At 42.0% G+C, this 10,762-nt stretch overlaps 1 long non-coding RNA gene across 1 annotated transcript; it reads left to right on the top strand.

The window, feature by feature from the left end:
* The first annotated feature begins 6,662 nt into the window (after window positions 1-6,662).
* LOC145958950 (uncharacterized) lies at window positions 6,663-9,941 on the top strand. Its single transcript, XR_014434526.1, has 2 exons — window positions 6,663-8,038; window positions 8,130-9,941. It is a non-coding gene; the product is annotated as an uncharacterized LOC145958950 (long non-coding RNA).
* Window positions 9,942-10,762: the final 821 nt, after the last annotated feature.

Raw genomic sequence — 10,762 nt, 5'->3', positions numbered from 1 at the left:
GTGTTGATACAGGAAGGAAGAATAGTAGTGTATGCTTCGAGGCAACATAAGACTCATGAGAGGAATTATCCTACTCATGATTTGGAGCTTGCAGCTATGGTGGTTGCCTTGAAGTCGTGGAGGCACTATCTGTATGATGCGAGATTCAATGTATTTAAGGATAAAAAGGAGTTTGAGTATGAGGCAGAGGAGGTGGATGGAATTCCTAAAGGATTTTGATTTCAAAGTTGATGTATCATCCTGGGAAGGCGAGTGTGGTAGCGGATGTATTGAGTAGGAAATCCATTCATGTGTCAGCTATGTTGATTAAGGAGTTGGAGCTGATTGAGTAGTTTAGAGATTTGAGACTAGAAGTGGAGGTTGTCCAAGATCACATTAGTTGCGGTATGATCACCATAACTAATGAGTTCTTGAGACAGGTGGGAACTAAGCAATTACAAGATCTAGAATTGTTGAGGATTTTGGGATTGCTTGGTATTAAGAGGGCAGCTGTTTTTAAGCTTAGTGCTGATGGAGATTCTCAAGTGGAAGTGTGATAATGTCACTAAGGACTTTGTGGTTGGGTTGCCTAGGACAGCTAGGAATAGTGACTCTATCTGGGTGATTGTTGATAGGTTGACAAGTGTGCGCACTTTCTTCCTATCAAGAGGTGGTCCTTGGAGAGGCTTGCACAGTTGTATATCAGAGAGATAGTACGGTTGCATGGAGTGTCTTACAGTATTATCTCTAACAGAGATCCAAGGTTTACTTCCCGGTGGGCAGACTCTGCATCAGGCTTTGGGAACAAGGTTGAGGTTGAGCTCTGTTTATCATCCACAGATAGATGGTCAGTCGGAGAGGACAATTCAGTCAATGGAGGATCTCTTGAGAGCTTATGTGTTGGATCATCTGGGTAGCTGGGAAGAGGTGTTACCACTGGTAAAGTTTAATTATAATAACAGTTATCACTTGATTATTGGCATGACACTTTTTGAGGCTTTATATGGCAGGAGGTGTAGGACTCCATTATGTTAGTATCAAGAGGGTGAGCCAGTAGTGGTTGGTCCAGAGTTAGTTCTTCAGACTACTGAGATGGTGAGATAAATTCAGCAAAGGTTGAGGGCTACCCAGAGTTGATGAAAGTCCTATGCCGATAGGAGGAGGAGACCTCTAGAATTTGATGAGGGAGAGCATGTGTTTCACATTTCACAGTTTAGGAAGTACATCCCAGATCTGAGTCAAGTGGTAGAGATGGATGAGGTGCAAGTTAGAGAGAACTTGACCTAAGAGAAGAAACCGGTAGCTGTGGTTGATCACAAGTTGAAGAAGTTTTGTGGCAAATCCATCAGCTTGGTGAGAATTGTTTGGGATGCATCTACTGGTGAGGTTACCTGGGAGGTGGAGAGTCAATTCAAGGAACAGTATCCATTCCTCTCTTCAGGTAGACCTATTTTCGGGGACGAAAATTCCTATTTGTTGGGGAGTATTGTAACATTGTTAAAAAAAAAAAAAAAAAAAAAAAAAAAAAAAAGAGGCTGATTCAGTAGCCCAGAACGGGCCGTTCCCAAATTGGAACGGGCCGTTCCAAGCTACTGAATTTAACTACATATTGTGGTTGAGAACGAGCCGTTCTGGGAAGGAGAACGGGCCGTTCTGGAGGGAGAACGGGCCGTTCTGGAGGGAGAACGGGACGTTCTGGAGGGAGAACGGGACGTTCTGGAGGGAGAACGGGCCGTTCCGGATGAGTCCCGGAACGGGCCGTTCTGATTTCAGAACTGGCCGTTCTGGGCGTTAATTTTGTGCATGATTTGGGAGTTCGGAACGGGCCGTTCCGAACTCGGTACGGGCCGTTCTGGGCCAATCCGAAAGTCTATAAATAGGGGGTTGGGGGCCTTCAGGAGTTTCGGAGTTTTTAGAGAGAAGTTTTAGAGAGAAGGTCTCTGGGTCAGTGAGCTCCTTTCTCTCCCAAATTTCTCTGTTTGACTCCTTTTCTCCTCTAGATCACTAACTCCTTCTGACTTTTCTTGAAATTCAGATCAGAAAGCTTGTTTTGGGAAGACTGAAGTTCCGAGTTGAGCCTCGAGGGAAAATTCTACTTTTGTTCAGTCTTTGGCTATCTGAGCCAATCTTCAGGTAAGGGAAGCTAGAATGTTTGTTATTTAAGTTGCATGTGAGTTTAGAAACTTAATTGATGCATGGAAGTTGAGGATCCATGGCTGGATCGGAGAATTCGCTAATTGTTCAAAGTCTTGGAAAAAAAATAGGGGTTCTGGTGAATTTGATGCATCAGATGGGTGCATGTTGATTCTAGGTTTATTTAAGTTGTATGAAGTCTATGCATTGTATTTTTGTGTTTGCATGTGGCTGGATTTGTTGGTGTGGATGAGAGTTTGTGAACTCTGTTATTGGAATTTAGGCCGGGCGCAGGTTGAATGTGCTAGGCGTGGATGAGTCTTGGGACTCTCAGGCTGGGATTAGGCTGGGCGAGCTCAGGCTACGCCGAGCGTGAATAAGTTTATGAATGAATTGATGCTTATGCATGTTTAAAGTTAAAGTTTTAGATCATGTATATATGATATATGATGTATGGTGAGGTGTGATTCATATGTATGCTTTGTGATGATACGTATGAATGTTTGAATATGATATGACATGCGTATATGTTCATATGAGTATGATTGTTGATCATGATGGTGGGCAGACCATTATGATGTATGATGCATTATTGCATGTGATGTCTTATGACATGTGTATGATTGTTGATCATGATGGTGGGCAGACCATTATGATGTATGATGCATGATTGCATGTGATGCCTATGGCATGAGTCTAGCCTAGGACTTGAGGAGAGGAAAAATATTTTCGAACTGGAAGAGCTCACATAGAGTCTCTTGAGAGTGGTGCTTGGATAGGCCACTGATATATGAGAGTGGTGCTCTGGGAGGCCACTGGATTTGGGAGAGTGGTGCTCAGATAGGCCACTGGGTTGGGTGAGTCTCCTCTAAGTCCTTAGCTAGTGTTGGAGCGGGGTATGAGGTCGAGGGTTATTCCCTTAACCAAGTACTCGGGAAGGTGCGTGGATCCTTGCGGATAGTCGGTGGGCGAACTCCACAATTGACTTGGTTAATGCATGCCAAGGTCGTGGTAAGCCCGTACCCAGCTGTGCTATACCTGACGGTGGATCTGGACTTCCAATTGTGTAAGTGACATCATCCGAGTAAACCCGAGGGAGGATTATATATCCTGTTTAGCTGTGACCGAGCTGGCGCATTGGGCGTGAAAACGGTTGGGGAGGTTTCGGTAGGATGGAATGTCACTTATACAGCTCTATTGTTGTGGAGATCTCCTAGGTGTATGCGTGACGACGCATTAGATGATTGATATGCATTGATATCTGTCATGAGATGCATTTATTGCATGATTATTAATATGATGAAGTGTGGTGTTTGACTTCATGACTGGTGGATTATATTTTATGCATGAGTAGTATTGGATAGAGTGTATGGTGTGACTCTATGAATACGATTGTGTAGTATAGATTATTATGATTCATTTTATGAATTCTAGCTTACCCTTATGTTTCCATGTGGTGGAACTGCGATGATCATACTTGGTATGGGAGCAGATCAGGGCTAGCTTGGAGTCGAGGTGACCGCTGCGAGACGGGGAGTTTGATCCTCGTGTTAGGGTTACCATTTTGGGTAGCGATTTTTGTCTGTTTGACCGGCACTAGGAAATATTATTTTTGGGATGACTGTACATATATGGCATTTTATTTTGTATTTAAAGAATTTGGTTATTTTTATTCTTATCTATACCTGTAAGTATGAGTTATCCAATTTAATATTTTCCTTAGTTCACTAGTAGTAGTGCGATTCCACTAAGTGTAGAGACCATGGCGGGTCGTTACACTTTTATGGTATCAGAGCCGGTCGAGTCTGTTAGGATGCTCTGTGGGGAGTGATCCTTCTATGTTTCTGTTGTATCATATCTTTGATATGTGTTAATTTTGGTGAGTTGTAGTGATAAAGTGTTAGTAAAAGAATGTTTGAATTCTTTTTGTATGGTGAGGTCTCAGTTTGATCATATCGCTAGAACTATGGAGATGATGGCCATAGTGATGCAATAGTAAAGTGCTTACTTTGCTTAGATGGAGGTGGGTAGAGCTGCGGTTGAGGCAGCTAGACCGGTGGTCTCTCAGGCAGAGTTCAGGAGATGTTAGCTTCTTCAGTTCAAGGGGGATTCAGATCTTGATGTGGCATATTAGTGGTTGTGTGAGATGGAAAAGATCTTCAGTGTTTTGAGATCTTCTGAGGAAAGGAAGTTGGCCTATGCAATATGTATACTGGCAGGCGAGGCTGAGTACTGGTGGAGAGACACCAAACAAATATTAGAGAACAGGAGTGTACATGTTGATAGGGATTGCATTAAGAGAGCCTGTCTGTTCTAGATTATGCTATGAGGTTGAGCGTTTAACTCGTTTCTACTCTCAGGCCATATCTGAGGCTTGGAGATGTAGAAAGTTTGTAGAGGGATTGAGGCACGAGCTGAAGAGGGTCATAGTCCCTATGTCCATAGTGGAGTTTCCTGCCTTGGTTGAGAAGACAAAGACTGTTGAGAGTTTGGAGGGTGGTAGTAGCAGTGGTAAGGCTGCTAGAGTTCAGGAGGGGAGGCCAGTAGAGGGGACCCTATGACAGACCTGTACAGTCTCAGAGAGGAGCTGTTAGTAGGGGACCTCGACCTGTTACTTCTCAGGGCGGAGCACAGTTGGTGCGGTGCTACAGATGTAAAAGAGCACATATGGTTAGAGATTGTTCTCATCCGGGGAATGTTTGCTTCAGATGTGGTAGGCCAAGCCACATCTCTAGAGATTGTCAAACACCACCGACTTCATCTGGGAGTGCCCCGAGGCCACCCAGACCTACAACTACGGGGAGAGTGTTTACATTATCAGGTGCAAAGGCTTCCACTTCATCAGACTTGGTGAAGGGGAAAGGGAAGGCAGCAGGTGAGGATGTTTTATTTTTGTTCGATTCTGGTGCCACACATTCATTTATTTTTGTTGATTGTGTGGGGAGATTGGGTTGCTCATGATAGATATTAACATAATCTTAGGGATGGATTGGTTATCTGCCCATCACATCCTTATAGATTGTGCTCAGAGAAGATTGATATTTCCTCAGTTGGAGGATGAGGTGTTGTTGTCAGCGGGTCAGGCTGAGTAGTTGATGAAAGATGGAGCTGAGTGCTTCATGTTGTTTGTCGTTTTGAATGATTGAGATGGAGAGGGTCATCACTGGGATTGAGATTGTCAGTGAGTTTCCTGAGGTGTTCCCAGATGATGTGTCGGGATTGTTACCTATGCGTGATGTTGTATTTAGCATTGACCTGGTATTGGGTGCAAGATCGGTATCAGTGGCTTCTTATAGGATGATTCAAGCTAAGTTGGTAAAGCTGAAGAAACAGATCGAGGATTTGTTGGAGAAATAGTAGAGAGGTCCAATGTTTCTCCTTAGGGTGCCTTGGTACTGTTAGTAGAGAAAGATGGTGGGGCCCGTTTGTGTGATTATCGGCAATCGGTAACTGAACAAATTGACGATAAGGAATAGGTATCCGCTTTTGAGAATTGATGAATTGATGGATCAACTGAGGGGAGCTTCGATGTTTTGATGATATATTGGTGTATTCTAGATCTTTGGAGGATCACTATGAGCATTTGAGGTTGGTTTTACAGGTACTGAGAAAGAGGTAGTTGTATGCCAAGCTGTCCAAGGGTGAGTTTTGACTGTCTGAGGTGAGATTTGGGGCATGTGATATCGATAGAGGGGATTACAGGAGATCCAGCCAAGGTGGAGGCTGTGATCCAGTGGGAGCGTCAGAGGACTGTTACGGGGATTAGGAGTTTTGTTGGGTTAACGGGTTACTATCAGAGATTTATAGAAGAGTTTCTCTCGAATAGTAATGCCTTTGACTTAACTGACTTGGAAAGATCAGTTTTTAGTTTGGATGGACGCTTGTGAGCAGAGTTTTCAGGAATTGAAGGAGTGATTGAATACTTCTCCAGTTTTGGTGTTACCTAATACTGATGAGTATTTTGACGTGTGTTGTGATGCTTTTCACCAGGGGTTGGGCTGTGTGTTGATACAGGAAGGAAGAATAGTAGTGTATGCTTCGAGGCAACATAAGACTCATGAGAGGAATTATCCTACTCATGATTTGGAGCTTGCAGCTATGGTGGTTGCCTTGAAGTCGTGGAGGCACTATCTGTATGATGCGAGATTCAATGTATTTAAGGATAAAAAGGAGTTTGAGTATGAGGCAGAGGAGGTGGATGGAATTCCTAAAGGATTTTGATTTCAAAGTTGATGTATCATCCTGGGAAGGCGAGTGTGGTAGCGGATGTATTGAGTAGGAAATCCATTCATGTGTCAGCTATGTTGATTAAGGAGTTGGAGCTGATTGAGTAGTTTAGAGATTTGAGACTAGAAGTGGAGGTTGTCCAAGATCACATTAGTTGCGGTATGATCACCATAACTAATGAGTTCTTGAGACAGGTGGGAACTAAGCAATTACAAGATCTAGAATTGTTGAGGATTTTGGGATTGCTTGGTATTAAGAGGGCAGCTGTTTTTAAGCTTAGTGCTGATGGAGATTCTCAAGTGGAAGTGTGATAATGTCACTAAGGACTTTGTGGTTGGGTTGCCTAGGACAGCTAGGAATAGTGACTCTATCTGGGTGATTGTTGATAGGTTGACAAGTGTGCGCACTTTCTTCCTATCAAGAGGTGGTCCTTGGAGAGGCTTGCACAGTTGTATATCAGAGAGATAGTACGGTTGCATGGAGTGTCTTACAGTATTATCTCTAACAGAGATCCAAGGTTTACTTCCCGGTGGGCAGACTCTGCATCAGGCTTTGGGAACAAGGTTGAGGTTGAGCTCTGTTTATCATCCACAGATAGATGGTCAGTCGGAGAGGACAATTCAGTCAATGGAGGATCTCTTGAGAGCTTATGTGTTGGATCATCTGGGTAGCTGGGAAGAGGTGTTACCACTGGTAAAGTTTAATTATAATAACAGTTATCACTTGATTATTGGCATGACACTTTTTGAGGCTTTATATGGCAGGAGGTGTAGGACTCCATTATGTTAGTATCAAGAGGGTGAGCCAGTAGTGGTTGGTCCAGAGTTAGTTCTTCAGACTACTGAGATGGTGAGATAAATTCAGCAAAGGTTGAGGGCTACCCAGAGTTGATGAAAGTCCTATGCCGATAGGAGGAGGAGACCTCTAGAATTTGATGAGGGAGAGCATGTGTTTCACATTTCACAGTTTAGGAAGTACATCCCAGATCTGAGTCAAGTGGTAGAGATGGATGAGGTGCAAGTTAGAGAGAACTTGACCTAAGAGAAGAAACCGGTAGCTGTGGTTGATCACAAGTTGAAGAAGTTTTGTGGCAAATCCATCAGCTTGGTGAGAATTGTTTGGGATGCATCTACTGGTGAGGTTACCTGGGAGGTGGAGAGTCAATTCAAGGAACAGTATCCATTCCTCTCTTCAGGTAGACCTATTTTCGGGGACGAAAATTCCTATTTGTTGGGGAGTATTGTAACATTGTTAAAAAAAAAAAAAAAAAAAAAAAAAAAAAAAAAGAGGCTGATTCAGTAGCCCAGAACGGGCCGTTCCCAAATTGGAACGGGCCGTTCCAAGCTACTGAATTTAACTACATATTGTGGTTGAGAACGAGCCGTTCTGGGAAGGAGAACGGGCCGTTCTGGAGGGAGAACGGGCCGTTCTGGAGGGAGAACGGGACGTTCTGGAGGGAGAACGGGACGTTCTGGAGGGAGAACGGGCCGTTCCGGATGAGTCCCGGAACGGGCCGTTCTGATTTCAGAACTGGCCGTTCTGGGCGTTAATTTTGTGCATGATTTGGGAGTTCGGAACGGGCCGTTCCGAACTCGGTACGGGCCGTTCTGGGCCAATCCGAAAGTCTATAAATAGGGGGTTGGGGGCCTTCAGGAGTTTCGGAGTTTTTAGAGAGAAGTTTTAGAGAGAAGGTCTCTGGGTCAGTGAGCTCCTTTCTCTCCCAAATTTCTCTGTTTGACTCCTTTTCTCCTCTAGATCACTAACTCCTTCTGACTTTTCTTGAAATTCAGATCAGAAAGCTTGTTTTGGGAAGACTGAAGTTCCGAGTTGAGCCTCGAGGGAAAATTCTACTTTTGTTCAGTCTTTGGCTATCTGAGCCAATCTTCAGGTAAGGGAAGCTAGAATGTTTGTTATTTAAGTTGCATGTGAGTTTAGAAACTTAATTGATGCATGGAAGTTGAGGATCCATGGCTGGATCGGAGAATTCGCTAATTGTTCAAAGTCTTGGAAAAAAAAATAGGGGTTCTGGTGAATTTGATGCATCAGATGGGTGCATGTTGATTCTAGGTTTATTTAAGTTGTATGAAGTCTATGCATTGTATTTTTGTGTTTGCATGTGGCTGGATTTGTTGGTGTGGATGAGAGTTTGTGAACTCTGTTATTGGAATTTAGGCCGGGCGCAGGTTGAATGTGCTAGGCGTGGATGAGTCTTGGGACTCTCAGGCTGGGATTAGGCTGGGCGAGCTCAGGCTACGCCGAGCGTGAATAAGTTTATGAATGAATTGATGCTTATGCATGTTTAAAGTTAAAGTTTTAGATCATGTATATATGATATATGATGTATGGTGAGGTGTGATTCATATGTATGCTTTGTGATGATACGTATGAATGTTTGAATATGATATGACATGCGTATATGTTCATATGAGTATGATTGTTGATCATGATGGTGGGCAGACCATTATGATGTATGATGCATTATTGCATGTGATGTCTTATGACATGTGTATGATTGTTGATCATGATGGTGGGCAGACCATTATGATGTATGATGCATGATTGCATGTGATGCCTATGGCATGAGTCTAGCCTAGGACTTGAGGAGAGGAAAAATATTTTCGAACTGGAAGAGCTCACATAGAGTCTCTTGAGAGTGGTGCTTGGATAGGCCACTGATATATGAGAGTGGTGCTCTGGGAGGCCACTGGATTTGGGAGAGTGGTGCTCAGATAGGCCACTGGGTTGGGTGAGTCTCCTCTAAGTCCTTAGCTAGTGTTGGAGCGGGGTATGAGGTCGAGGGTTATTCCCTTAACCAAGTACTCGGGAAGGTGCGTGGATCCTTGCGGATAGTCGGTGGGCGAACTCCACAATTGACTTGGTTAATGCATGCCAAGGTCGTGGTAAGCCCGTACCCAGCTGTGCTATACCTGACGGTGGATCTGGACTTCCAATTGTGTAAGTGACATCATCCGAGTAAACCCGAGGGAGGATTATATATCCTGTTTAGCTGTGACCGAGCTGGCGCATTGGGCGTGAAAACGGTTGGGGAGGTTTCGGTAGGATGGAATGTCACTTATACAGCTCTATTGTTGTGGAGATCTCCTAGGTGTATGCGTGACGACGCATTAGATGATTGATATGCATTGATATCTGTCATGAGATGCATTTATTGCATGATTATTAATATGATGAAGTGTGGTGTTTGACTTCATGACTGGTGGATTATATTTTATGCATGAGTAGTATTGGATAGAGTGTATGGTGTGACTCTATGAATACGATTGTGTAGTATAGATTATTATGATTCATTTTATGAATTCTAGCTTACCCTTATGTTTCCATGTGGTGGAACTGCGATGATCATACTTGGTATGGGAGCAGATCAAGGCTAGCTTGGAGTCGAGGTGACCGCTGCGAGACGGGGAGTTTGATCCTCGTGTTAGGGTTACCATTTTGGGTAGCGATTTTTGTCTGTTTGACCGGCACTAGGAAATATTATTTTTGGGATGACTGTACATATATGGCATTTTATTTTGTATTTAAAGAATTTGGTTATTTTTATTCTTATCTATACCTGTAAGTATGAGTTATCCAATTTAATATTTTCCTTAGTTCACTAGTAGTAGTGCGATTCCACTAAGTGTAGAGACCATGGCGGGTCGTTACAACACATGTAACTTAGTTAACTTAATATTGAAAGTAATAAATAAAAGTTAGGTGATCCATAGGCCAACCAGACCTATCATTAAACTAGGCAGGTTAGGATACCTATCCTGACTCGTAATTCATGACTTCTTGTCATCTCTAATTATATGTTGAGAAAATATACATATATTTAATGTTGATGTGAGTTGCAAATAAATAAATAAAAAATAATTATAAACTCTATGTTTTAATACCTAAAGACAATAAGATAAATATGACAAAGGTTACTTTTAGTCTAATTTAAAAAATATAATGGATCAAGTTGAACTTTTTTTTTAAAATAAATGAATATAAATTTTAAAAATAAGATAAAAGATCAAATATATTAATCAAAATTTTAATATTATCAATTCATTAAAATTAAATTATTTTAAATTTAACTTATAAAAATAATTATTATTTACATATATATCAATCTGTTATTAGATGCCAATGGAAAAGTACATTTTAATTTATTAAGTTGTTTATAAATATTTATTTTATTTATTATATACACTATATTAAAAGTATATTTCAAAATCAAAGAGACAAATTTTGTGTTTAAAATATACTTTTCTTTGAGATATACAGCGTGAGATAGAAGATTCTACATGATGTGAGATAGAAGATTCCATATGATGTCATGTACGTGCTATACACTCAATTATAAACAAATGGTTCATAATCAAGTCATTAGTAAATATAGGCATTAAGAAAGTGATACCGAGAGAAGTATTAT

Source organism: Cajanus cajan, chromosome 6 (genome assembly GCF_000230855.2).
Source record: "Cajanus cajan strain Asha chromosome 6, NIPB_CcT2T_4, whole genome shotgun sequence".
Lineage (NCBI taxonomy): Eukaryota > Viridiplantae > Streptophyta > Magnoliopsida > Fabales > Fabaceae > Cajanus > Cajanus cajan.
The sequence above is the reverse complement of the archived record's forward strand: the minus strand, read 5'-3'. Positions and strand labels throughout refer to the sequence as shown.